This window comes from Moschus berezovskii, chromosome 25, assembly GCF_049115385.1.
Source record: "Moschus berezovskii isolate FMDL1 chromosome 25, NW_MosBer_1.0, whole genome shotgun sequence".
NCBI classification, from domain to species: Eukaryota; Metazoa; Chordata; class Mammalia; order Artiodactyla; family Moschidae; genus Moschus; species Moschus berezovskii.
Genome location: NC_142484.1, coordinates 3,054,512 through 3,077,202, shown reverse-complemented (window position 1 = coordinate 3,077,202; position 22,691 = coordinate 3,054,512). Strand labels below are relative to the sequence as shown.

The following is a 22,691-nucleotide window of genomic DNA, read 5'->3' as shown; positions in this document are numbered from 1 at the left end:
AATATTCTTTGGAAGGACTGATGCTTAAGCTCAAATACTTTGGCCACCTGATGCGAAGAGCCGACTCATTGGAAAACACCCTGATGCTGGGAAAGATTGAAGGCAGAAGCAGAAGCGGGCAGCAGAGGGTGAGATGGTTGGATGGCATCACCGATTCAATGGGCATGAACCTGGCAAACTCCAAGAGATGGTGAGGGACAGGGAAGCCTGGTGTGCTGCAGTCCACAGGGTTAGAGTCGGACACAACTTGTAAACTGAACAGCAATCCTCTAGGGCAGTGTTTCTTCATCCTGGCTGCACAGGAAGTTACCTTGGATCTTCTTCTAAAAAACGGTGGTGCCAGGAGGTCTGACTCAACTGGTCAAGGTGAGGCCCCAATATCGACATTATCCTTATTTTTTAATATTTATTTGCCTGCGCCAGGTGCTAGTTAGGGCATTTGAGATCTAGTTCCCTGACCAAGGATGGAACCCAGGCCCCCTGGACTGGCAGTGCATCACCTTAGCCACTGGACCACCAGGGAAGTCCCCCTGATGGATGTGACCTTTAGATGCTCCGAGACTCATGCTGGGGGAGACTGAAGCAAAAGGAGAGGGGCAGTGGATGATGAGATGGTCAGAGAGCATCACCGACTCAACGGATGCGAATTTGAGCAAACTCTGGGGGAAGGAAATGGCAACCCATTCCAGTGTCCTTGCCTGGAGAATTCCACCGACAGAGGAGCCTGGCAGCTACAGTCCACAGGGGTCGCAAAGAGTCAGACACGACCGAGCAACTAACCAACAGCTGCTGTGGCACAGGGCGTGGGAACAGCCCGCGGGTCCAGGTCCAGAGGTGGTTCTGAGACAGGTCAGACGACAGGCAAACACTGGGACTGTCCAGACGCTGGCCACGCCTTGTTTCTCCAGGGTGGCTCTGCAGCCGCGGCCCCCAGGCTGGTGACCCACTGTGGACACTCAGTCTGGACAGTAAAGTGTACCTGACCCAGGTCTTCCTTCCAGAAAACCAAAGGCAGGGGTGGGGGTGGTTTAAGGATGTCTGTGTCACACACAAATCAATACACACACATCAACTCTGGGAACAGATCCGACAGCTGAGGGGAAGGCGCCCTGTGTCCCCCAGACCCCTGTCACCCAGTCCTCACCTGGCCACAAGGAGCCACCGCTGCTACCACATCAGCTTAGGGGAGATGCTCACGCATGGACACGTCTGCCACTGAAACCCACTGGACGGGTCTGAGGGGAAAAGGCAGACCCGCGCCCACTTCTTCCCAGGACGTCCTGGGAGCTCAGGCCAAAAGCCCCAGCAGGCTGGTCCTGACCTTAAAAAGGAGCTTGCGTAACTCGATCAGCTGATCCACGGGAAAAGCAAACACCTGGGGAAACGCTTAATTATTAACTGTGGTTGGGGCCGTGGGTGACACAGAGGGTACCCGGGGACTCTCGCAGTTTGGATAAACAACGGATACGTTTTATCCTAAGTACTTCCTAAATACCGGGCAGGACATGGGGTGCAAGGTACTTAGTCGTGTCCGACTCTTTGTAACCCATTGGACTGTAGCCCGCCAGGCTCCTCTGTCCATGGCAGTTTTCAGCCAGGAATACTGGAGAGGGTTGCCATTTCCTTCTCCAGGGGGTCTTCCCGACTCAGGATCAAACCCACAACTCCTCTGTCTCCTGCACTGCAGGCGAATTCTTTACCTGCTGAGCCATCAGGTACTCGCACTAAAACACTAGCAATCTGAAATTCACACAGAAGCGGGTGTCCTGCATCTCATGAGGCAATGCCATGGCAGGTGGAAGGGCTTCTCCAGCCTGTGGCGGGGGGGAGATGCTCTGAGGAGAGGAAACCAGCTTCCCCAGGAAAAGTCAGCAGCAGGGCCCGCAAGGGAAGGTCACTCACCACCTGTGGGCAGACATTTCTAGTGTAACTACCTCTCAGGGAAAATACCAAACTATACAAATTCAAGCCGATAAAGTTCAACATCTCTTGGAATGTGTTTGCTCCACTGGCCCTGCTGGGCAACTATTAATAAGCTCAAAAGAAAGTAACAGTGGGAAAAGCAATTTTAACAAAAACTCCACATTTTGCTGCAGAAATGTTCCAAGAAAGCACACAATTGTTCCAAGAAAACATAAAATCTCAAACTGTCTCCTGAGTCCCCTAACACCCGTGAGGAACAGGTAGCTAAGTTTTCCTCCTGGCTTCTTCCTCAGACATAGAGAAAATCTGAAAGCTGACCTGGGACAGAAGACACAGTAAAAACAGAAGGACTTTACCAGGGTCAAAGCTGCAAGAGTCACACATGTGAAGGTCACCGATAAAAAGGCAGAGGTTCCATCAGCTCTGGTTTATTTTACATGTGTGTGTGTACATATATGGGGCTGCTCTGCTGACTCAGACAGTAAAGAATCTGCCTGATATGCAGAAAACCCGGGTTCGATCCCTGGCTTGGGAAGGTCCCCTGGAGAAGGGAATGGCTACCCACTCCAGTAATCTTGCCTAGACAACTCCACAGACAGAAGAGCCTGGTGGGCCACGGTTAATAGACACACACACAAATGTGGTTTTTTGCAAAAAAAAAAAAAAGCTTTTATTCAAGTGGAATCTCAAACAGACACCTGACATCTTTAACATACTGGAAGCGAGGTTTTGTGACTATTCATTTACTCTGTACGTCCAAATATACTAAACCGGCTGGTCCTCACAGCAGTGGAACCCTGCTCTCCCAGGGGCTGCTCTGGGGTTTTGTGCAGACGTGAGAACTCAGGTCAAGGTCATGGCCAAGGACTGGCAACAGCCTCCACCAGAACCGGTAGGTCTAGAACTAGATTCGGGAGGGGCCCAGGCTCTGCCACACCCTTGGAAAGCCACTAACAGATGACGGTAAGTTAACACAGGCTGACAGGGGCTGGGGGTGCAGAGCAGGGGGTTTTCGGCGGCAGCGGGCCAGGCAGAGGCTGAAGGCACCTGGGAGGTGAGAGAAAATCACGCCTGTGTCTCGGTGTTCATTTAAATCTGCACTGCTTTTCCCTTCGGGCTTCCCAGGTTGCTCAGTGGTAAAGAGCCCACCTGTCAATGCAGGAGACACAGGAGACACAAGTTCAGTCCCCTGGTCAGGAAGATTCCCCTAGGGAAGGAAACGGCAGCCCACTCCGGTGTTCTTGCCTGGGAAATCCCAGGGACAGAGGAGCCTGGGGGCTACAGTCCACAGGGTGGCAGAGTCGGACACGACCGAGCACACACACACACTTTCCCCTGCACCCACACAGCACACTCACTGAGAAGGGACGGGAGGCACTGCAGCACTCCTGGGGTGGGGGTGGGGGCGGCCCTGGAAGCTTCTGCTGCGCCAGCCCCCCAGTAACTGGATCAGACCACACCCACGAGGGCGGGGAGACACCAGGATTCAGGTCACACGCCGCCTCTTCCCAGGACCCCTGCGGGAAGCCGCTCTCCCAACTGCTCCTAGCAGAGGGACCGCAGCTGCAGCCCAGCTGGCACCACACGGCAGCCACCCCACCCGTGAGGGCAGTGTCCTCTGCCACAGCGCAGGCCAGGGGGAGGTGTGACCGCAGACCCTGCCCACCAGCGTGGCAGCAGCCATGTCCCCCCACCTCCAACTTCACATGTTGGGGCCCTGACCCCCAGCACCCCAGAAGGCAGCGGTGTTTGGAGTTCAGGACTTTCAGGAGGTGATCTTGGTAAAATGAGGTCACTAGGGTGGGCCCTGTCTGACGTTCCTCTTTGTACTGTTCACAGGGTTCTCACGGCAAGAACACTGGAGGGGTTTGCCATTCCCTCCCCAGCGAATGCTAGAAAGATGGAAGGCAAAGGAGAAGGCGGCGGCAGAGGATGGACGGTCAGATGGTATCACCGACTCAACGGACATGAACTTGAGCAAACTCTGGGAGACAGTGAAGGACAGGGAAGCCTGCTGTGCTGCAGTCCACGGGGTCACAAAGAGTCAGACACGACTCAGTGACTTAACAATGACTGGTGTCCTTATCAGACAAGGAAGTCAGGACACACACACACACACGGTGTCCTTATCAGACAAGGAAGTCAGGACACACACACACACACAGACACATACACAGACACACACACAGACACACACGGTGTCCTTATCAGACAAGGAAGTCAGGACACACACACACAGACACACACAGACACACACACACACACACACAGTGTCCTTATCAGACAAGGAAGTCAGGACACACACACACACACAGACACAGACAGACACAGACACACACACACACTGTGTCCTTATCAGACAAGGAAGTCAAGACACACACACACACACGGTGTCCTTATCAGACAAGGAAGTCAGGACACACACACACACAGACACAGACACACAGAAACACACACACACACGGTGTCCTTATCAGACAAGGAAGTCAGGGGACACACACACACACACACAGGGGACACACACACGGGACACACACACACACACAGACACACACAGACACAGACACAGACACACACACACACGGTGTCCTTATCAGACAAGGAAGTCAGGACACACACACACAGACACACACAGACACACACACACACACACACACGGTGTCCTTATCAGACAAGGAAGTCAGGACACACACACACACAGACACACACACACACACACGGTGTCCTTATCAGACAAGGAAGTCAGGACACACACACACAGACACACATACACAGACACACACACACACACACACACACACACACACGGTGTCCTTATCAGACAAGGAAGTCAGGACACACAGACACACACACACAGACACACACACAGACACACACGGTGTCCTTATCAGACAAGGAAGTCAGGACACACACACACACACACAGACACAGACACACACACAGACACACACACGGTGTCCTTATCAGACAAGGAAGTCAGGGCACACACACACACACACACACAGACACACAGACACAGACACACACAGACACAAACACACACACGGTGTCCTTATCAGACAAGGAAGTCAGGACACACACACAGACACACACACACATACACACAGATGACCCTGTGAGGACACACACACACACACGCACGCACACATGACCCTGTGAGGACACACACACACACACACACACACACACACACGGATGACCCTGTGAAGACACGGCCGTCCACACGCCCAGGAGGGAGGCCTCAGGAGGACCAGCCCCGCCCACACCCGGGTCTGGGATTCCAGCCTCCAGGCCTGGAGACAGGCAGTGTGTGCTGTCTAAGCCCCCAGGCTGTGGGCCTTTGCTATGGCAACCACAGGGAATGGGAACAGGGTGAGGACCTCTGGACATTCTCAGCTAGACGAAGGAACCACATTTCTGAGGAGAATCGCCATCCAGACGGGCTTTCTTCTGAAACCACTGTCTAGAATAAACTCCATGTCTGTCCCTTCCTGCATCTGCGGATGAACTCCAAGAAGGATAGCTGTCCTCTCTCTTCCATGAACTGCTGGTAACCTCGTCTGCCCTGAGTCTCTCCCTAGCTCCCCGAGTCCTTCCTTCACACCTGGCTCAGCAGACCACACACACCTTCCTTCCCTCTCTCCTGGGAAGCCCCGCTGTCCACACCTCCCCGTTAACCTCCGATGGCTCTCACCTAGTGTCCCGAAAACCACGCCATCATAGACACTCCAGTCCATCCCCGGCCACAGGAGTTTGGGAAACGTAACTAGATTAAACAAACATGCACCAATCACTTTGAAAGTCAAAGTTCTAGCTGCTCTGTCGCGTCCGACTCTTTGAGACCCCATGGACTGTAGCCCGCCAGGCTCCTCCACACGAGAATACTGGAGTGGGTAGCCATTCCCTTCTCCAGGGGATCTTCCAGACCCACGAATCAAACCCAGGTCTCCTGCAATGCAGACAGATTCTTTACTGTCTGAGCCACCAGAGAAGCCCAATCACTTTACTGCAGAATTTACTGGAGTGCTTTCTGTGGTCATCTCTCAGACTGGCTGATGCAATACTTTCCCAAAACCACTTAACCCCTGAATCACCTGTTCCTGAAGCGGACAAATGTCACCTCCCGCAGCAGATGTGTCTCATGCCTCCAGGGCATGTCCCGCAGAGCCCAGCTCCCTGCCGAGCACAACCGCCCTGGACGCTTACTGGGTAAAGACCTGGACGGCAGGGAACTGGAACCACCCCTCTGCCCAGAGGAAAAAGGCTCCAGGGGTATTACCGCTACTCAATATCCTTGGGCCAAAATCGGCCTCCCCAGATCAGAAAAATAGCTACTGACGAGCCAGATGCTTGAATTAAAATGTCTCCGTTGAGGATCACTGACGGTAAGGAGGAGGATCATGCGCCTTCCTGGTGTGTTCTGTGTGGTTACTGGCGTGCGAGGTATCGAGAGGCCTTCTGGGTGGGTTAACAGAAAGGCTGGGATTTGGAACGTTCACAAGATGGACTCACTTCACTTCCACGCGGCAGAATTCCCTCAGGAGCCTGTGCTCCTTGGACTATAGGAGCGGGGTTCCCACAGCTTCCGGCTCCCCGCCTCCTGGAGAGAGCCAGCTGGGTTTCCAGTTGGGGCTGCAGGGGGCTCCCATCTGAGCTTCTGCTGTAAATGTTGTTCAGTTGTGTCCAACTCTGCGACCCCACGGACTGCAGCACGCCAGGCTCCTCTGTCCTCCACTCTCTCCCGGAGTTTGCTCAAATTCCTGTCCACTGAGTCAGTGATGCTGTCCAACCATCTCATCCTCTGTCACCCCCTCCTCCTCTTGCCTTCGAACTTCTCCAGGGTCAGGGTTGTTTCCAGTGTAAACAGGGCCACGCGATTCTAACGAAGGCCTGCTTTCTATCATAGGCACATAGTTTGGTTTTCTTCCAGCATAAATGAAGCGATTCTGACCAAGCAGTGACCCCGCCCCTAACCTCATCACGAAACACGTGGCTCACTCATCGAACACTTTTGCAGAAGCAAGAATCCATTCACACTTAAGAAAAGGGCTCCCTGGGATATTAGGACACGAGGACTAACAGGTCACGACCTTCTCTGCTGGGAAGCGGCCCCACCCAGCCCCTCTCAAACCCAAGCTGTTGTTCGATAGCCCTTGCATCCGTGGGGACCAGAGGCCTGGACTCTGACAGCCACAGGGTGGATGTCAGGGGGCTAGGAAAGGAAACCCCCTCAGTCAGACCCCAAACATCTAGAAGATCAAAACAAAGGAGCATTTCCCTAACTGGAACAGTGAATCTGCCCCAATCCTGTAGCAGCCATCAATATAACCAACACACAAGCCAACAACATGGATACACTGTTTCAGGTTAAAAAGGTGCGGGGAGAGAACCATTTTTCAGACACTGGGCTTCTCTGCATGGAAAAGACACGAGCGCTTGGAAATAGATTATTTAAACCAGTGAAAATGTTCAGCAAGTGCTAGATAAGAAATTAATACACAAAGTAAACTAAGTTGCTACATTTGCAATAAATAACTTAAAAACATTAAAAATTCTATCAGAGTCCCAACAATAGCCACAGACACATAAGAAAAAGTGTCTAAAGCAACCTACGCTAGACCTTTATGGAGAAAATTAACAGGACATTATTCAGAACAACGAAATAAGAAAGAAAGACACAGGTCTTCACAGGAAGACCAGATGAATGGAGAGATCCACCATAATCATGGAGGCTAGGGTTTAACATCAGATTTGCTAACAGATTTGAGGCAACTTCCAACAGAAGCCCTGGCAGGACTGTTCACAGAACTGATTCTGGTCGTAAAGTCTGCAGAAGAGGAGAAAGAGCCTTCCCCGGCAGTCCAGCGGTGAAGACTCCACCCTTCCAAGGCAGGGGGCACAGGTTCAATCCCTGATCAGGGAACAAAGATTCCACGTGCCTTGCAGCATGGTCAAAACATAATTTTTTAAAAATACCAGGACTAACTTTGGAAACAAAGTGATGCGAACTCTTCCTCAACAGTTACAATACGAGATCAGGATGACTTTGCTACAGAGACAGACACAGATCAACGGGAAGAGCAGAGAACTCAGGACAGGCCTTCTAAACACGGGAAGGCAACGTGTGTCCATGTGTTGGAAGGAAAAGAACCGATAAACGCATGATGCTGACACCGAGGGCCGTTCACACGCAAAGTATAAGAAACGGAGCCCACCTCCCCACACATGAGCCAACGCCACACACGCTAAAGACTTAAGCATGGAAAAACAAAACTACAAACGTCTAGAAGGAAAAAATACAAGATCTCTTATTCCAGGAATCTGGGATGCTCAACAGATGCGGTGTTGCAGCTGCTGTAACAAATAACCACAGATTATTGGGATAAAACCACAGAAGGGTATTCTCTCACAGTTCTAGAGGAAGAAGTCCCAAGCGAGCCACACAGGGCTAATGCCAAGGTGCGGTCAGCGCTGGTTCGTCCTCGAGGTTCAGGGAAGAATCTGTCTCCTCGCCTTTCTCAGATTCTGGGGCGCCACTACTCCACCGCTCACAGTCTCTGCATTGCTATCACCTTGCCTTCGCCCTCCTATACCTGCCAAACCCCCTCTGCCTTCCTCTGATGAGGACCCCTGAGATTACAGTCAGCGCCACCCCACATCGTCCGAAACATCCCCCCACCCCAAGATCCTGAACTTCATCACACTCACAAAGCCCCCTCTGCCTTAATATAAGTCCCCTCCATTCAAACCGTCAGGGTGCAAACTTCCAAAGATGTGACACGCGGCCCATCAGCGTCAGGTGTGGTCAAAGCGCAGCTGGCCCTCCACCTGCTGCTCTGGCCGCCCTTCAGCTCTGCCATCGCCCGCCTCCCCCCCTCCTTGAGTCAGTAACTCTCCTTCCCTGTTCGCCCGACGCCAGCCCCTGTATGCCAGCTGATGTACCCTACCACTGTACTTTTCAAGGTACTGTACTGTTAGGATTAAAAATATTTTCCTTATTGTTTTGTTTTTTAATGTATTATTTGTGTGAAGAGTGTTATAAACCTATTACAGTACAGGACTATATACAGATTGCTTTAGTTGGGTATCAAGGCTAACTTTGCTGGAATAAATTGGACTTAAAAATGTGTTCTCAGTACAGAAACTCATTGGTACGCAGGGGATTTACTATAAGGTCCCATTTGTGGGGTCCAGAGATTACAGCCTAGTGTCTTTGGGGGCCAAGACTCAGCTGACCAAAGACCTACAGAGCATATTAAGAAGCGGAGACAGCACTCTGCCAACACAGGTCGTACAGTCAAAGAGTTATGGTCTTCCCGGTAGTCATCAACAGATGTGAAAGGTGGACCACAAAGAAAACGGAGCTCTGAAGAATGAATGCTTTCAAACTGTGGTGTTGGAAAAGACTCCTGAGCGTCCCTGGAACAGTAAGGAGATCCATCCAGTCAATCCTAAAGGAAATTAACCCTGAAAATTCACTGGAAGGACTGACGCTGAGGCTGAAGCCCTAACACTTTGGCTGCCTGACGATGCAAAGAGCCGACTCATTAGCACAGACCTTGATGCTGGGAAGGATTGAAGGCAAAAGGAGAAGAGGGCAGCAGAGGATGAGACGGTTAGATGGCATCACCGACTCATTCCGAGAGACTGTGGAGGACAGAGGAGTCTGGCATGCTGCAGTCCCTGGGTTCCCTAAGAGTTAGACAGGACTTAACGACGGCCTCACCGACTCGATGGACGTGAGTCTGAGTGAACTCCGGGAGTTGGTGACAGACAGGGAGGCCTGGCGTGCTGCGATTCATGGGGTCGCAGAGAGTCGGACACGACTGAGCGACTGAACTGAACTGAATGACCGAACAACCACAATAGAACTGTTGCTATGTTTTTCTACTTTTCATGTGTATAATGTTTCTAATTAAAGATAAAAACTTAAAAACAATTTAGGACTATGACCTCTGCCTGTGATGGTCTCATAACCTCCTTCCTGGGGAACCAAGCACCATCCTATTTCTCAGGGAAGACGAAGGATAGAAAGCAGAATGTTACATACATGCAATATATATCATTAAAATGTATTATGCAAACATACTAACATGTTTATATAAAATACATTACATATGCTATTCATACATAATACTATTAAGTATTAACAGACATTCAAACCCTGTGGAGAAGGAAATGGCAACCCACTCCGGTATTCTTGCCTGGAGAATTCCAGGGACAGAGGAGCCTGGTGGGCTACAGTCCATGGGGTCACAAGAGCCGAACAGGCCTTAGCGAATAAACCACCACCACCACCACTCAAATAGTATCATTTTTTTCATTGCTAAGTCATGTCCGACTCTTTTGCAACCCCATGGACTGTAGCTCCCCAGGCTCCTCTGTCCCTGAAACTCTCTAGGCAAGAGTGCTGGAGTGGGTTGCCATTTCCTTCTCCAGGGGATCTTCCTGACTCAGGGGTCGAACCTGGGTCTCCTGCGTTGGCAGGCAGTTTCTTTACCAGTGAGTCATCGGGGAAGCCCAGTAGAAACAAATATATTATGAAAATATTACTGAAAGAAACATAAAATTTTCACCCATATATATTAAAACATGTATAATATTCTGGGGTGACATTTTCTTTTTTTGCAGCACGCTAGGTTGAGAGGACCTGGGGCTGAGAGCACAGAGGGATTTGCCCTGGTCCTGCTCAGATAAGCAAGGTCCTCCTTAACTCCTGGGCCATTTCTGCCTCAGGCCAGCCTCCTGGGCAGTTTCTCTTGGGCCAAGTTCTGAAAGTCAGGACAAAGGTCTCTAGTCCCATCTAGTTCCTCCGGTTCTGAAGAGTATTCAGGATCAAACACAAAAGGCAATATCCAAACATGCCTCTGCGGCCTTCATGGCTGGTGGTCTCCAGACACTGGGTGCCCTGCAGCCCCTAGGCTCCTGCAGCTGGTGTGGGTCCCCCTGGGGAGTTCTGGCTACTAGACTGTGATGGGGGTGAGGGGCCTGGGGTCTGGGCCAGGGCACCTCCTTCCTTGCTGCCCCTGCTGGAACCCCATGGGAGTGCAGCCGCACACCCTGGGGCTCCCCTGGGAGGCGTCACCCACCCAGACAAAGCACCCCCAAGGGCCTGCAAGCTCTTAGAATCCAGGACACGGTGTGTGCCCTTTTGCTATTAGCCAGCCTTCTCTTTGTACGTGAGCCGCGTCTAGCTTGGCTGACGGTGTTGGCATGAAACAGACTCAACAGTCTGCCAGGCTCACCTCCCAGCTGCCCACTCAGTCTGGACAAACCACAGCAGAGTCCCTGGACGGAAGGCTGGCAGAAGGCAGTTCCAGCTCAACAGCAAGCTCTGGCTTTTGAAGGGCTGACAGAGGCCCTTCCTAATCTATGGATTGTGGGTTAGTTCGGTTAATCGTGTCTGACACTTTGCGACCCATGGACTGTAGCCCGACAGGCTTCTCTGTCCGTGGGATTCTCTAGGCAAGAATACTGGAGTGGGTTGCCATTTCCTCCTCCAGGGGATCTCCCTGACCCAGGGGTTGAACCTGAGTCTCTTGTGTCTCCTGCATTGCAGGCAGATTCTTCACCGTCTGAGCCACCAGGGAAGCCAAACTATGGGTTACCGGCAGCAGTCAAGGTAATGAACCTGGGAACCGGGCACATCAAACAAGGCTGCGAAGTTGAGACATCCTGGAGAGATGAAGTGTCCCTGAGATCTTAAAACCCAGATGAGTCTGTTACAGAAAGGCGTTCAGTTTTTCAGATCCAGCATGGGAGCTTCCAATAGCTTTCTGCACCAGGCATCAGGTGCTGCCTGGGTTGGGGGGAGGTACTCTGTCCAGGCGCCAAGTCCCTGACCCCGCGGGAAGCTTTGTGGTCACTTGTTGGGGGATGGCCATGGCTGCACCCTGGGTGAGGCTGCGTCTAGCCCAGTCCTGTGATCCCCCGTAATGACAGTGTTTAAGCTGAGGATGGGTTTTGTCTAATTCCTATCATCCCAAGCTGAGGGAACCTGCAACCATGGTTTCCATTTTCTTCTTCTGTTTTCCCAGGAAAGGATCTTAAAGAAATACCTTCCCCTCCAGGGGTTTAAGGCCACCAAGCCACCCTCCCAGTGTGAGCTGGTCCTGCACACTCTCTGGGTAAGCCCCCCTAATGGACATGTGTGTCCAACAGCCCAAGGGCCTTCCCCCTACAGCCAGGAGAATGAGGTCCAAACACCAAGCCCAGAAGTTGGGTCCGACTCACCTCAGCATAACCTGGTGGAACCCCACAGAGAGATCACCCAGCCGACAGAGCATCTCCTTGGAACCCCTGCACTCAGCCTGTCCCGGGGGCTCCCAGCCTCGCTGAGATGCGGGAACAGGAGGCTGTCCTGGGGTGCCGGAGTCACTCCCCGTCAGGTGCCCCCAGGAGGCACTCATGCCGACCAGGGTGGAGAATCTCATGCACGTCTTAGGATGTCATCCAGCTTTTTCCCGGGAGCAGAGAGCCCTCACCGTGAGCATCCCCCTGCAATGCTGTCCTCTGGCTGACCCAACAACCCACCCACCCACTGCTCGGGGCCCAGGCCAGGTCACGGAGCGTCTCGGTGACTCCTGGAAGGAAGCTATGTTCAGGGAGCATCTCCGTGACCCCCGGCGGGAAACCACCTTCCCTTTGTCCTCTGATGACCTCCACAGGAGGACGGCTCTTCCACACCCTCCGGTGCTGCACAGACAGACAGACTGATGGACAGGACGTCTGAGCTTGCAGAGAACGTGAGCAGGGGAAGTGCTTAGGCATGAGACAGGCCCACAAGCCACGTCTCTCCAGACGGCAGGGAAGCGGTGGGAGCACGGTGGGGCAGCCCACAGAGCTGCTGGGCATGACTCCTACCTTCCTTTCCCATCCCTGCCCTACAGGGACACGACAGTCACAGCAGTGCAGGGGCCTCCGAGGAACGTCTGACAATGTTGAAGACTCCACGTGCGTCCGAAATGCGTATCTACGGAAGTCTAGACACGACAGAGGCTCCCGGGTGGCAGCAGTGGCAAGAATCCGCCTGCCAGTGCAGGAGCCACAGGAGACTGGGACTGATCCCTGGGTTGGGAAGAATCCCCTGGAGAAGGGAATGGCAACCCACTCCAGTATTCTTGCCTGGGAAATCCCATGGTCGGAGGAGCCTGGGCGGCTACAGCCCATGGGGTCACAAAGAGGCAAACACAACTGAGCTCGCACACACACGCAGGGAACTAGATCTCACACGCTGCAACTGAAAGACACGACACCTGAGTGGCAGAAATGAGACTCCTTTTAGGTTCATAAAAAGATTCGACGACATTAAATTTTCAGAAATCTGAATTTAAATACATCCGGTTAAAGTACTGTGATTTGAAATTACCACGGTCATTAATGTTAATAAGTATTTTGCCTCCGAGTGGGTGATTAGAAATTTTAGGAGCTCTTGTGTCTGCAACCCTTTGGAAAAAAGCTCAATGCTTAAATTTATGTTAATTTACATTTTTATGAAAATCCATCCAGGCTCTGTACACTGTGAACATATCCAATTCTTAATTATTCAGATGATCACTCTCAATGGAACATAAATTATGTAAAAAAAAACCTGGATTGTAACAACACGCATAGTAATTTTGCTAAACAGAAGGGAAGAAAATTACATTTTATGGAATATATAGTAATTAACAAATGATGTTTATAACTTATCTGAATATCATTGGGCATCAACACAGTACCCAAGTGTACAAATAATAATTAACTCCAGTCACATTGGTATATTGCCAGCTATCAGTCATATAAAACGGTAAATGTCGACACTTTTAAATTTATGTCACTATGAAGGTTAATCTGTGAAAAGCAGAAGGAGAAAACATATTTTATCTAACAGCTTGCCAGCTTGATTTATGATTTTTAAATAGGAAGGACGAGGCTTGTCGAACTCCATCTGGAGTCCTGCTCCAACCCCTGAATAATAAGACAGACCTGCTGGGAGGTGGCGTGCGGGCCACTTCTCACACTGAGCTCTCAGCAGAGTTGACGTGTAAAAGTTCGGAGATCCCCAGGAACAAGAGGGGAGCAGCTTTCTTCCGGGACTGCAGACTGGCCTGTGCATAGTCTCAGGGGCTGCAGGAAACGGGTGCCCAGCACACAGCCCAGGGTCCAGCGCTGGTGCGCTCACTCCCTTGGTGAGGACCCTCCTCTTGGCTGTGGATGGTGTCTCCTCCCGTATCCTCGCAGGCAGAGAGGGGGGTGCTCTGGGTCTCTTCTTGGGGTGCTGGTTTAGTTGCTAAGTCATGTCCGACTCTTGCAACCCCATGGACTGTAGCCCGCCAGGCTCTTCCGTCCATGGGATTCTCCAGGCAAGAATACTGGAGTGGGTTGCCATTTCCTTCTCCAGGGGACTCTTTCCAACCCAGAGGAGGACACTAATTCTATAGGATCAGGGCTCCACCCTCATGACCTCATTTAACCTCAATGACATCCAGGGAGGCCCCATCTCCAAACACGGCCACATTGGGGGTGAGGGCTTCAACAGATGAACACAAATGTTCAATTCACACCATCTGGGAAGGTCCACCTCTGTTCCCGAGCTCCTGCACCCGCTGGGCCCATGCTGGAGCTCTAGGCTGGGAGGCCTGTTTCAGGGCTGCAGGAGCAGGCATGAGGAGAGGACCCCCACGAGTGCTCCAGGCTCCAACAGGACACGAGCATCACCTGCTCGACGCCACCCTGGGACGTGGTGACGGAGTCGGCAGACGGGGCTGAGAGCGCTCAGGACTTCCAGCCCAGCACTCACCAGCCCCCGGAGCAAAGGAGGCTCACCAAGCACCTTGGCAGCCGCCATCCCCACCCGCCAGCTTCCTGCCTGACCTCACACCGAGGACGGGAGGATGCCCAGGAGAGGCTCTGACACCAAGAACACAGACGGGGGGCCACGGGCACAGCTTCTCCCGAAACTTCATTGAAAAGAAACTACCTTTTAAAAAGCCAGATGCAGATCAGAATTATCCTGGAATTTTTTGAAAAATACAAATGCCAAGGTATTGCTTCCCCCCGCCAAAGCTCCAGATGTGTTTCTGATGAGCAGCCATGTTTAAAAACAGCTGGACTATATGAGGATCCTTTACTTTTATCTCGTTTGTTTCACTTTTCTGTTTCATATTCGGTGTTCCCATTTCATTTGGTTGATGCTTGACCATTTCTCCATCTCTTTGTTTTTTATTTCTTTCTCAAGCCTTATCAAGCGTAGTAGAAAAGCTTTTGTGTATGTATATATAATAGTATGCATACACACATACTATATATACATATTATAGTATGCATAATATAAATATTTTAGAAAACTTATGAATTTTTGCCTAATTAAAAAATTTATGATATTTTTATTCCACTTGTTTGACTTACTATGAATAGAATGCTAGACTTCTAATTTTAAGAAAACAGATATGCAACAAGCAACAAAGGTTTACTGTAGAGCACGGGGAACTAGTCAATATCGTGTAATAACCTATAATGGATAATGATCGGAAAAATAATATATGTGTATATGCATTACTGAATCACCTTGCTGCCCACTGAAACACTGTAAGTCAACTATGCTGCTGCTGCTGCTAAGTCGCTTCAGTCGTGTCCGACTCTGTATGACCCCATAGACGGCAGCCCACCAGGCTCCCCCGTCCCTGGGATTCTCCAGGCAAGAACACTGGAGTGGGTTGCCATTTCCTTCTCCAGTAAGTCAACTATACTTCAACAAAATATATATATTAAGAAAAAGAAACCGCTTTTTAAGCATCCTCTCCCATATTTCGAATAGCTTTCTCGGAAAGGGCTCTTACAAGCGGATGAGCTGTGTTATCAGCACGTATACCTTTCTCCGTGGGCTCCCCCAGGAGAGAATGAAGCCAGGCTCCTTCCAGAAAACTGCCCAGTTGACACCAGGGCAATGCACAGCTCTACAGGTCAGGGTCTGACCCCGCATGGCAGGCAGGAAGAGGCGGGCATTGGGCACAGTGGCCCCTCCACATGCCTCCCAGAGCCCGCACAGACGGAGACCGTGATGGAAAATGCATACACGCACGGATTCGGGACTCTCCAGAGACACGTGTAAGGGCTGCGCGTCACACCCACCGCCTCCTGGGCTGAGAAGGGAGCACGCTGTCCCCCACCCAACGTCACACAGTCACTCCCACGTGGGAAGAGTGATGGTGACTTGTCTGACAGTAAATCTACTTCATTAATTTTTAAGCATTTCGACTTTTGTCAACTTCACTAACAATAAAAGGAAAATCATTTTCAACACTCATGGAGGACACAGTTTAAAAAAAAAAAAAAAAGAGTGGCAGAGGGAAGAAATCAATTCCAGAATTCAAGATCTGGTTCTCCTTCTAGCTGGGACCACAGGTGGGCGGGCCCACTGTGATCTGAGCTTTCTGAGCGGAAGGAAGATGAATGTCCCAAATGCCGCAGAGCAGGCTGACTGCTGTGCTGGTTTCAGCGTTTGTACCACTTCCTGATGCTTGGGAGTGAGTCATCCCCCAGGACCGCTCGGCTGCCACACAAAGAGGGACTACTGTGGAATTCTCTCCCCTGATCAGCCAGGCCAACACCCCAGAGAAAGGCTACTTCACACCCACAAGCCAAGAGGAAAGTGAAAGTGTACCTGCCATCTGCCATCTGCTCAATCATGTTCGACTCTCTGCAACCCCACAGACTGCAGCCCACCAGGCTCCTCTGTCCATGGGATCCTCCAGGCAAGAATACCAGAGTGGGTAGCCATTTCCTTCTCCAGGGGATCTTCCTTACCCAGGGAGTGAACCCAGGTCTCCTGCCTTGCAGGCAGATTCTTTACCATCTGAGCCACCAGGGAAGCCCCAGGGAAGACAGTAGGTCCTAAATCCATTACTGAGGGTCTTACAAGAAAGCCATGGGAAGAAACAGACCACAGGCAGGAGAGGCAGGGAGACGGCCAGGAGGATGATGGAGGCAGAGGTTTGGAGGGATGTGTGCACAGGTCAAGGTCAAGTCAAGGTTACCAGCCACCACCAGGAGTTGCAAGAGGTGAGGAAGGATTCTCCCCTGGAGTGAGATGATTACCCCTTGACTTTGGACTATAACCTTCAGAATTGTCAGAGAATAAATTTTTGCTGCTTTAAGCCACCACCTTGCGGCCATTTACTCCAATAGCCACAGAAAACTAATATGCCAAGGATTTATACTCAGGGGAGTAGCACCATTCAGGACTCTTCTCAACTGATTCTTCTTTGGGCAAACCACACAACCAAAATCACACACCCTGTAACCTCTTCAGAATAAGGAAACAATCATAGTAATAGATAACCACACTGGCATTTATATAAAGTCGCTTGGACTTCCCTGGTGATCCAGTGGTTAAGACTCTGTGCTTCTGATACAGGGGACATGGGTTCAATCCCTGGTCAAAGAAGTTCCGTGTGCCTTGCAGCCAAAAAACAAAAGGCCCTTGGAAGCCACTGGCTAACAAAGCCACAGAGACGGGAAACAGGCAGAAGGGAGACAGGCTTTGGGGGAGTTGCACAGATTGGGTCTCAACGCTGAAGCCCCTGGGCAAGGATGCAGTGAACGCATCAACCTTTACATTTGCTGTTCCCTCCACCTAGAGCACACCCTTCCCTGCTCCTACTCCCAGTCACTCAGAAACGCCTTCCCTGACTGCCCTTTCTCAAGCTACAAAACACACAAACACAGCACATGCTTCCCTGGCTGAAATTAACACCTTGGTTTTTGTTAAACCTGTGTATTTTTTATTTTTTGTCACTATCAGGACAGCCAGGATGGAGACTGCTATTTGTACTGCTGCTTCTTTAGCACCTAGTCCAACTGAGGACAAGTTTGAAGAATAATAAATAAACAGTGATGGGGTCCGGGGCTGTAGGAGCACCTGCAATCAACACAACTGGGGCAAGACAGTTCTCTCCAGAAAATGTAAAACCTCTTACCCTTGAGCCTCAGAGGTGGGGTGACCAGGAAGCCCAGGCTGCCAATGGCGGTCATGCAGATGCTGGAGCAGTGAGAGGGAACGTGACAATAGAGCAAGGGGAAGGCAAGCAAGTGGGGAGAAACAGAATCCAGGCCAGATGGAGGAAGGTGGAGGCAAGAACACAACACAGGAGGTGCAGAAGAGGCAGAATAGACAGAGCGCCCTCCACTTCCAGGCAGATAGAGCAACAGGTGCTGGGTTAGCCTCCTGCCTGAAACTAGCAAAATGTGCTCAAAATATATGATAAATGGTTTTCAAACATGCAGGACCATGATGCAAAAGAGCCAGGAAACAGACCAGGTGAGTCCTGGGGCTGCTCTCAGCTTCCTGCATTCACAGTGTCTGGGCCACGGTCCAAGAAGGGACCAAGTGATGCTGGGTGAGTTCCCTGAGCGGAGGCAACAGGCTGAGAACTCAGGGGCCCCAAGGTTACAACCACCCCAGGACTGAGAACAGGAGAGGACAGACGGGAACCGAGGCCACTAGAGACCTGCAGTGGCTCCTTGGAGCGTTCTGAAGGATGAGAGCAGCCCATACAACGCGAACAGCCTACCAGGGGATCTACAGGTCACAACGTGCAGGAGTCACACAGGCCCAGGAACACCGCTGGCTCCCACTGGACAAACCAGAAAACCGCATGACTTATGGGACGCAGAACACACAGAGAGCTGGCCTCAACGGTGAGAAACACCCAGGCCTAGACCGAGTGCTGCTATCCCCCAAAGAGCAAACACAGGAAGCAAGACCCGAAAAGATCAAACTGTCTTTAAGCAACTTAACTGAATGTTAACAAAGAAAATCAACAGAACAAAGGTCAAGAACATTTACCCAAATTCAAAAGTACACAGACTCAACAAAAAAATCCACAGTTTACAAAGCTTAGCAATAAAAATATTACTACACTAAAGAAACAATAAAAAATGATCAGGTGTGTAAAGGAGCAGGAATGTACGAACCATGAGGAATACAACCAACCAGTCAAAACAAGACTGAGTCAGATATTATAATCAGCAGAAAAAGCATTAAAAATTATATTAACTGATTTCTTCATGTTCAAAAAGGCAAGCAGAGACATGAAAGATTAAAAAAAAACAGCCTAAATCAAGTGTTCAAAGATGAAAATGACAATATCTGAAATGAAAAATACACCAGATAAGATTCACAGCAAAATGGACAACAGATAAAAAGATGATGAAATAGAAGATATTGCAGAAAACCAACACAATGACAATAATGAATTACTAGAAGAGAACAGCCACTCCAGTGTTCTTGCCTGGAGAATCCCAGGGACGGGGCAGCCTGATGGGCTGCTGTCTATGGGGTCACACAGAGTCGGACACGACTGAAGTGACTTAGCAGCAGCAGCAGCAGAAGAGAACAGATTATCAGAAGGCTATGAACCTTCAGTCGGTTTGATACATATAGAACTACAGTTCCTGATGACAAAGAATACAAAAAATTATCTGAAATTTTGGCCCAAAATAATACTCATTTGATGAAAACTATAAACCCACGGACTCAAGAAGCTCAATGAAACCCAAGCATAAGAACCGCAGAGAAGACTACACCCAGGCACATCATAACAAATCAAAACCAAAGATAAAATCATAAAAACAGAAAATCACAAAGACAGAGAAAGGAAAAAACAAATAAACACACATTACATTCAGAAAACAAACTTAAGACTGACAGCGGATTCCTGGTTGGAAACAATGCAAGTGAGTGGACAATGGAGCAAAGCTTTTAAAGCATTTTCTCAAAAAATCAAACGAGAATTACTTAACCAGGGAAAACACCTTTCAAAAATGAAGACTCTTCAGACGTATAAAAGCTGAAAGAACTCAAGTCTTCCTTGGAAGAGACGTTAAAGGAGAAATTTCAGGCAGAAAGAAATGATACCAGAAAAAAATGGAATTACACAAAAAAATGGAGACAATAGGAAACGGCAATCACATGGGCAGACACACGAGTTTCTCTTGCTTAGACCTCTTTAAACGTATGTATTTACAAATATGTATTTATTTATAAACATACACATTTAGGAGTTTTTAAATATGTAGGAAAAAATATATGACAACAAAAGCACAAGAGTTGCAAAGGGGAAAGGGCAGTGCATCATCGCAAGGTGCTTACACCAAACACGAGCCGGTGTGATATCAGTGAAGACTGTGAGAAGGTAAGACGCACGCGAGAAACCCCAAGCAACCACTAAAACAATAAAACAGAGTCACAGCTAATACATCAGCAAAGGAAATAATACGGAATGACAAAATTCTGCTACTCTACACCAAGGCAGAAAGAGGAGGAGAGAAAACAGATGGGACAGTTCAGTTCAGTTCAGTCGCTCAGTCGTGTCCGACTCTCCGCGACCCCATGAATCACAGCACGCCAGGCCTCCCTGTCCAGATGGGACAAGGAGAACACAAATAGCAGGAGGACAGATTGAAATCAAACTATTATCATTTTCACATTAAATATGACTCTAAGTTGTTGATAACAAATGCACATTAAAAATCAAGACAAAAACAGAGGAAAAGAAGCTAGTAGAAAACATACCGGTTTAATGCTAATCAAAAGAAAACTAGAGAATTTACATTTTTTTTCCCCAGAAAATTGACAAGAAGAATGCTTCCCAAATTATTCTCTGAGGTCAATATTACTACCCTGATACTAAACAGAAAGCAGATTGATATCCTTCACAAAGGTAGATGCAAAAATTCTAAGCAAAACTGTGGGAAATCAAGGTGATTTATTCATAACCAAGGGTGATTTATTTCAGGAATGCAAGGTTGATTTAACATTTGAAAAACCAATCAATGAAGTTCACCATATTAACAAACTAAAAATAAAAGCCATAAGATCAATTCAACAGCTGCAGAAAAAGCATTTGACAAAACCCAACACTGATTCATGACAAGAACTCTCAGTAAACTAGGGCCAGAAAGAAACTGACAAAAGGCGTCTCAGCAAAGCCCACAGCAAACACCACACTTCATGGTGAAAGACTGAAAAAAGTCCTCCAAAGATCAGAGACAAAATAGAGATGCCCAACTTCACAGCTTCTGCTCAATAAGAAGAAAAATAAATAAAACACATCCTGATGTGAAGAAATAAAACTGTCTTTATTTGCAGACAACACCATGGTCCATGCAGAAAATTCATCAGAATCCTCAAAATGACTACCAGAACTAGTAAGTGATTTAAGCAAAATTCGTGGATAAAAGATGAATATACAACAATCGTGTGGGGACTTCCCTGGTAGTCCAGGAGCTAAAACTCTGCACAGTCAATGCAAGGAACAGGGCTTCGATCCCTGGTCAGGGAACTAGATTCCACATGCCCCAACCAAGACCTGGTGCAGCCAAAATAAATAATATTTTTTAAAAAAAAAAAACAACCCACTGTGTTTCTACAGAGTAGCAGGGAACACCTGGAAATTGAACCTTAAGGACGATACCATTTATAACACTGACCAAAAATATGATGTGCTTTGGGGAAAACCTGACAAAGGCTGTGAAAGACTCACACTCAAAAGGACAACCCAGCGCTGAGAGAAGACTTCAGAAAACCAGAGGCGGCCACTAGGGGAGAGCCCCAAGGTTCAGGCTGTCACCAATCTCTGCTCCAATCTCTGCTCAGGGACCAGGTAGCACGGGGCTTCCCTGCAATGTGGGGATGACAGGGAGCTCAGCTGACTTTCCTGGGAACAAATGTCGTTATTTCCATTTTACAGAAAAACATGGCGCTGAAGCAGTTGGCTCTGGGGATCCTTTTCCCAGAGGTCCCCCCACCAGATCGCCCCACAGTGGCCGCAACCCCAAACCACAGGGCGTGGGATGCTCTTTGCTTTATTTAACGGATGCTGCCTACTGGTACTTTTGATCAACAGGTACAGGGTGGAAGTAAAGAGATCAGAGGAAGCGGTTTCCACGCAAGAACGTGGAGGAGGTGACAAGTGTGGCTAATTGATGGTCTGGGCGGTTAAAATAGCGTTTCCTGCCAGGGTGGGAGCCAAAGAACGGCAAGAAAACATCAAGTTCCCGCCCTAGGCCGTCTAACAACGCTTCCTACCTACGAGCCCACAGCTCAAGTCCAAGTCAGAAAAACAAACAAAAACAACTCGGGGCCTAACTGAAATAGACACATGCCTCTAGGAAAGCCCTGCAGATGGCATGTTTGAAGAAGCCTGTCAATCCGCAGAAATAAACCACACCGCGCTCGCCCACACGCCAACATGGATCAAATTAATTTCGGCCCAGGGGTTCAAGCCTCTAGAAAGTGCTGGAACTACAACCCAATGGGGTTGGTACAATCCCTAGTCACCGCCCATGACACTTCAGGAGTGCTGGAGAAAAACCCCGGGTGGCCAAGGGGGTGGGGTGGGGAAAGGGAGGCAGTGCGGGTGTGGGGTTAGCAGACGCAAACTGTTACAGGTAGAACGCAAACTGTTACAGGTAGAACGGGTAGAGGTCCCACCGCAAAACACAGGGCGCTCTAGTCAGCGACCTGCAAACAAACCACAATGGAAACCAATTCTGAAAAGAATGCATACATGCGTATAACTGAATCACTTTTCTGTACAACAGAAATTAACATAACACTGCAAACCAACTATCCCTCAATTCAAACAGGAGAAAACTTAAAAAGGAGAAATCCTGGGGGTGGGGGGTGAGGACGGATCATCACACAGCCCCTCCTTCCTTCCAGAGGACCCCTCGTCATAGCCCTGTCCTGGCCGCCCAGTTAGTCCGCATTACAGAACAAACCT

General features: G+C 49.6%; 1 protein-coding gene and 1 long non-coding RNA gene across 9 annotated transcripts in view; one reads left to right on the top strand and one right to left on the bottom strand.

The window, feature by feature from the left end:
- The window catches only part of SHANK2 (SH3 and multiple ankyrin repeat domains 2), a 563,601-nt gene that overhangs the window by 477,762 nt on the left and 63,148 nt on the right, over positions 1 to 22,691 (bottom strand). Inside the window, exon 1 of one of the 8 annotated variants that reach the window (XM_055415282.2) lies at positions 1,145 to 2,567. The exons of the other annotated variants lie outside the window; for them this stretch is intronic. The gene's annotated coding sequence lies outside the window, so the exon portion shown is untranslated. Of the gene's footprint in view, positions 1 to 1,144; positions 2,568 to 22,691 lie in introns of those variants that run through there. 8 annotated transcript variants of the gene reach the window in all.
- LOC129548656 (uncharacterized) lies at positions 6,177 to 13,281 on the top strand. The gene is made up of 5 exons (XR_008684377.2): positions 6,177 to 6,308; positions 11,483 to 11,545; positions 11,961 to 12,050; positions 12,591 to 12,668; positions 12,813 to 13,281. It is a non-coding gene; the product is annotated as an uncharacterized LOC129548656 (long non-coding RNA).